Here is a 6214-nt window from a genome sequence, read left to right on the forward strand (position 1 = left end):
CAGATTGGACAGATAGTCTAGCTAGCGGTCTGGATTTACCCTGCAGAGATCTGAGGACCAGGTAACCATAGTCCTCAGTCCCCAGCTGCAGGTTAGAGCACCAACACAGACAAAGAGGACGGGGACAGACATCCAAAACTTGATTGGCATAAATCCTGAGTAAGGGTTGTGAGTCTGTGGCTGTGGTGGAAAAGCAGAGTGTTGCGTAACGTTCGAGGTCCCTGATAATGATGAATGATGGAAAGAAAGTGGGCAGCCTCACCATGGCAACACCTCGTGTTTACGTTGAATGCGGCGCATGGCGCTCTGATGTGGCACCGTGGTAACCGTGTCCCCCGAGAGACAGAGACAGACGCAGAGAGGGAGAAGCTCGTTGAGAGATGATCAACAACAACAAACGCACTGATGAAAGAGTTAGGCCGTGCACTCAAACGCCTCATTTGGGGAATAAATTTAGACGGGCGTTGAGAAAAACCGCCGCGGTGGCGACAGCCGGTACATTAACGAGGCTGTAACTCAAATTAGAGAAACAAAGGGCAGAAATCTAACGACTCGGCTGTCTATTGTGCTCCAGTGGGAGACTTCTTGAAGTGGATTTCACATTTAATCGCAATTAATCATGAACGTCAACTTGCAATTAATCCATTTTTATCGATTGATGTTGCCTTTCTCTAAATGGTTGCTCATTTCTTTACTGTTCAATTTCTCCTCCTGCGCTGTGACTTTTATTCTTGTGTTTTATCTGTTTTTATTTTTGAACTGTTCATGAAATGTGCTATACACATAAAGCTGCCTCGCCCATTCTAACTGTACCTTGAATCCTTTTTGTTCCATCGTTCTTATTTTTTTCTCATTTTAATGTCCTTATCAACACAAGGGGGTCACAGTCTGGGGATTTTCAAACTTAAAGGATAAGTTTTAACATAACCTCCGTTGACTTTGCATCATGTAACTGTCTAACATTGTGTTTTCCCTTCACACGTCTTTCCCCCCTTCCTTTATTGTGTTACATATCTTTTTTTGTGCATGTTAAAGGTTTGTAAAGTGACAAAGCCCAAAGTCCACCCCCCAAAGGGACGTACCATCTCCAACAGAAGACACTGTTCCCAGACTGCTCCGATCAGCTGGACTTTGGTCCAGCCAGGCAGGCCTGCTTGGCTCTTTTGGGGAATGATTGTAAAGATTAACAAAGAACATATTCACAGCATTTAGTCTCAAACTGGGACGTTTTGGGACCGATTGGCGGGATTTGTAATGGACAAAGTACCACGGGTCGCACATGTTCCACTTAAGCAAGCCCAATTTGCAGAGCTACCATTCAGAGTTGATTGTGATTGGTGTAAAGCCAACCAGAGCTTGTCTTGCTCCTATCCAGGAATGCAGAGTTCCCATTCAAGGTCAAAGTCAATTTTGACCTGGTAGGTCAAGTTCGAGGTTAACGGGAAGACAGCACCCGTCTTAAGACTGTAAAAACACTGTTGTTGTTGTTTTTAATGAAGTGGAGAAATCTACATAAATAACTGTTAGATGGATTCGTTTTCCAATTTGTGGTGGACCATTCAGGAAGGATGGAAGAAAAGAAGTTACATAGAAGAATAGTGTTGTAAACACGTCGTTAGCGTTGGGAAACTGTCAGACGTCACTTAATCTCGCATTGCCAGACCTTCCTACACGGCGTTGCGGAGGACGGTCTGGCTAGTCCACACAGAGTTCCAGTTAGACCTGTTTCTTGAGGAGGTTTTGGCATTGCAGGACCAGTGCCTGGTCCCTGTTTGTTTGGGTCTATTGTGTTCCTGTGTATCGCTGTGAATGTGCGTGCATGTGCAGATCTTTGTAACTGGTTCCCATGGTAATAGACCACCGGGTTCCCAGTCCCATCAGCATCAGCCGGCCCGATGCGGTTTCACGATGCGGCTCAGGAATCTGTCACCCAGAGCAAAGAAAGCTTTGGGATCTTTAGAGCCAGGCCCACAAAATATGGAACTGGTTTCTGAGGGAAATAGCTCGGCGACTCCGTCCCTGGATCTTATTAACTGTGTGCTTGTGGGAGGATGTCTTGATCAGTGTGTGTGTGTGTGTGTGTGTGTGTGTGTAAAGTTACATCATACCCTTCCAGTTTACCATCTCCTCAGATACCCTTCATTGTTTTTGTTCATTAAGAAGCAGCCGTGGAAGACGTACCTCTGTAAAAACACGTTTTTTTGTGTTTTTATTTTTATTTTTTACAAAGTAGAGAAATGTAGGTAAATAACTGTGAGATAGCTTTGTTTTTCCATGCATATGCATGTTCTGAACATGCATATGCAAGTTCTGAACATCGAGTAGGCCCATGGACCCTTGACTTATATGTCTTTCCATGCTTTATTCAATGTACTTTCCCCAGCCAGTATACACACCCCTTAAACCAACTTATTACCACAAGTTTTACTGTTGTTTTTTCAAAGTTAATGGTCAATAAACCTCATTTATATGATTTTATACCTAATTGTTGAGTTAAAAAGCATTATGAATTATGAATTATGAATTATTTGGACACCTAAGATAGACTTTTGTCAGAGTTTAGTAGGGAAATGTTATGTAAAAACCATTTAAACCTTTTTTTTTCTTTATCCAAATGCTGTAAAATCTAATATCCTGAATTCAATGATGTCTTGAACCAACTGTGTTTTTTTTTGTTTTTTTTGCCAATTTGGTTAAAAGAAACACGTTGTTTTGAGTAGAAACTTTAAAAAAAGCGGGTCAAGTCCGACCCCGAGGACGACCGGAGGGTTGAGAGAACGATGTGAATATTTTGGGGGAGACGAGGACTCGATGGGGAAAGCGAGGCCATTATTTCGACAAGTCCTCTTAGGGAATGAATGATGTTCGTGATGGTGGTTGTGGTGTTGTGGTGTTTTGGGGTGGAGAGAGTTCATCACCATCACAACTTTCATTCTTTGCATTCACTTCCTGGTGTTGCTGCTGATTTTGTGGGTGAGGAATCAAAGCGACGTTAAAACCCTTTTTAAATCCCAGCAGATGTTCCCGAGACAACGCAGCATCGGCTGGCTGCTACTTTCAATACAAGCTTGTTTACAGGAATGCTTTCCATCTATTTGGAGTCGTCTATAAAACGAATGACCGTGTGTTTCAACCCACAGTTGTACCGCTCCGATCCAGTGATGCTAACAAAGTCTGATTTAGAAGATAATCAAATCAGGTTTGTGTAACTGTTTATGAAGAACATGAAAAGGCCTAACAAGGGAAGGTCGTAAATAAGCGTAATCATCTCGCAGCTTTTTTGTGTTTGGAACAATGAGTCATTGTTGCTTTGCATATCCACAAAACACAACACATACTTGGGTTTAATGTGATTAACTCAGACGAGGCTCGGCATTTCTGGGCCATAAATCTCTCCGCGCTCTCAGCTCGGAGGCTGCCAGAAAAAAGCCCAAAATCCACGACTTGTTCATTTTGTTCCCCTGCTAATGAAATCAGGTAATAAGGGCGTGGCGGTCGGGCCGAGGGGGGGGGCGGTTGTACCCGGCCCGAGACTACCAGAAACTCCAGGGGAGATGGGGCAACGCGGTTCATAATGTACCTATGCCAGAGGCTAATAGGCGTTCACTCTCCCCCTCTCTGCTTGATTGGGACCAGATGTGTGTGTGTGTGTGTGTGTGTGTGTGTGTGTGTGTGTGTGTGTGTGTGTGTGTTTGTGTGCGTGTGCGTGTGCGTTACACTCTGGGAAACGGCTGAGATGAGAGACGGCGAGACCGCCAGAGCCACAGTAAATTCATGGAACGGCTAATGAATAAAACAACAACGGATTAAATGTGCCATGGCTAAAAATAATTTGATTAAGAATCCGATTCGGCGGCCAGATTGTTGGAGGCCACGCCGGAGACAGCTGCGTCTTTATTTGAGCTCTGGTGTGCGAGAGAGAAACCGCAGTCCCCCTCCTAACGAGCTTCTACGAGACCTCGATCGCGGTCGTTTTTTATAGGGATTTCTGGGCAAAAGCTCGAGGTCCTAATGAATCAGTTGTCATCACGTGCGATTGCCTGTTTTAAAAAGTCCCAAACTTTCTGAGTTTAGTCAGGTTCAGCCAGGGCCAGTCCGAAGTCCAAGCACCCCCCGTCTCCGGCCGATAACTTGGTTCATCAACACGTGTCTCCAGGTCCCTGTCAGGTTCATTAATTTGGGGGGACCTCCGCGGGACTTCATAACTGCCAACCACCCCTCCAAATGTGTCAATGTGCATCGTGAGGAATATTTCAATGTGTGGTATGATTTGGGGGGGCAGTAGCTGGGTTGGGAACTGGAAGGATGCTGGTTCAAGTCCCCACACGGAACAAATTATAGTGGTGGACTGGTAGCTGGAGAGATGCCAGTTCACTTCCTGGGCACTGCCAAGGTGCTAAATCCCCCTCAACTGCTCAGGGCGCTGGTCCAGTACTGGCAGCCCCCCCCCCCCCCCCCCCCCCCCCCCCCCCCCCCCACACTCTGAAATCTCTCCATTAGTGCATGTATTGGACCTGTACATGTGTGTGTAGCGCAGGACTGTCTGTAGTGTGCATGATAACAACAGAGTTTAATTTGTAATTTCCCCATAGAGGATCACGATAGAGTTTAAATTATAAGAAAACTCCTCATTATGATTGCCTTTGCGGCTGTGGCTCAGTGGTAGAGCGGTTGCCTGCCAATTGGAAGGTTGGTGGTTCGATCCCCGCCCCTGCAGTCATTGTCGAAGTGTCCTTGGGCAAAACACTGAACCCTGAGTTGCCCCCGGTGCTGCGCATCGGAGTGTGAATGTGTGTGAATGTTTATCTGATGAGCAGGTGGCACCTTGTACGGCAGCCCCGGCCCCAGTGTATGAATGTGTGTGAATGGTGAATGTTCCCTGTAGATGTAAAAGCGCTTTGAGCAGTTGTTAAGACTGGAAAAGCGCTATATAAATACAGCACATTTACATTTACATTTACTTTCCATCTGAGATTAAGATGAAGATATCAAGCCCATGACAGTGTGTCTACAGAGCTGGAATCAGGACGTGGTTAGCCTAGCTTAGCATTAAGACTGGAACCAGCGAGCAAAAGCTAGCTTGGCTCTGTCCCAAGCAGGGAGCACATACAGGGAGCAGATCAGACAGGGAGCAGAACAGACAGGGAGCACATGCATGGAGCAGATCAGACAGGGAGCAGATCAGACAGGGAGCGCATACAGGGAGCAGATCAGACAGGGAGCGCATACAGGAACAGATTAGACAGGGAGCACGTACAGGGAGCAGATTCACGTATCGTCCTGGTCGGGACATGTGGAGGCGGAGTGCCCCGTGTGCAAGGCTAGCACATTTGTTTCAGGGTCTAATAAAGGAGCTGGAGAACTCGAGGCTCACATGGACAACAAAAAACCTGATCTCATCGCACTGAAAAGGTTTTAAGAGATATTTAGTTGAAGCTGACACAGAATACGTCATATTTAGAACGTTATTTTGTATTTTTTATGTGAAAAGAGCTATTATTTTGTTTCAGGTTGTTACAGATTTTATTTCATTACGTAAGTTATTTTCGTGCCATTGAGGCTTCACAAAGCGTCTTCGTTAACCTGTGAGAAGCCGGTCTGAATTTGTGTCTCGAGGCCGGCCGAGGGTTCGCCCTAGAGTAACCTAAAGAGTTCACATCTGCAGTTAGTGTGAGATCCCGGTGTTGGATGAGGCTTCTGCATGCCTTGGGCCGGCTCCTTATTTCCTCTTTTGGTTCATCCGTGGTGTCCTTTTGTTCTACTCCTGCCCTCCTCTTGACTCTGTCTGAGCGTCTGTCTTCTCTAACTGCCTGTATTTGTCATCTCAACACAAACCGACAGCCCGCCCCCCCTCCGGTTCCTCACCCGTCCCCCCCGCTCGCCGTAGCCGCAGGGGGTCCGGCTCTCGGGACCAGCCTCGAACGTCAGACTGTTGAAGGGTCCCGTTGAAAAAGAACCTGAACGCTTGTCCAAATAGCTCACCGGTGCGTACAAAAGGGAAGCAGGTGAGACAGGGAGGCATTGTTTGGTCCTGTCCCCCCCCCTCCCCCCCTTACAGGTGAGACTCCTCAGAGTCTGCAGCACAGACTTCTCTTCTGATGGATCAGGGACGCTCTCCAAGAACATCAAGAAGGCTTGGCGTGAGGTTGGCACGACACGGATGGAAAGCCCAGTCAAGTTAATGATGGGGGAGGGGGGGGGGGGGGGGGGGGGG

This window comes from Etheostoma cragini, chromosome 9, assembly GCF_013103735.1.
Source record: "Etheostoma cragini isolate CJK2018 chromosome 9, CSU_Ecrag_1.0, whole genome shotgun sequence".
NCBI classification, from domain to species: Eukaryota; Metazoa; Chordata; class Actinopteri; order Perciformes; family Percidae; genus Etheostoma; species Etheostoma cragini.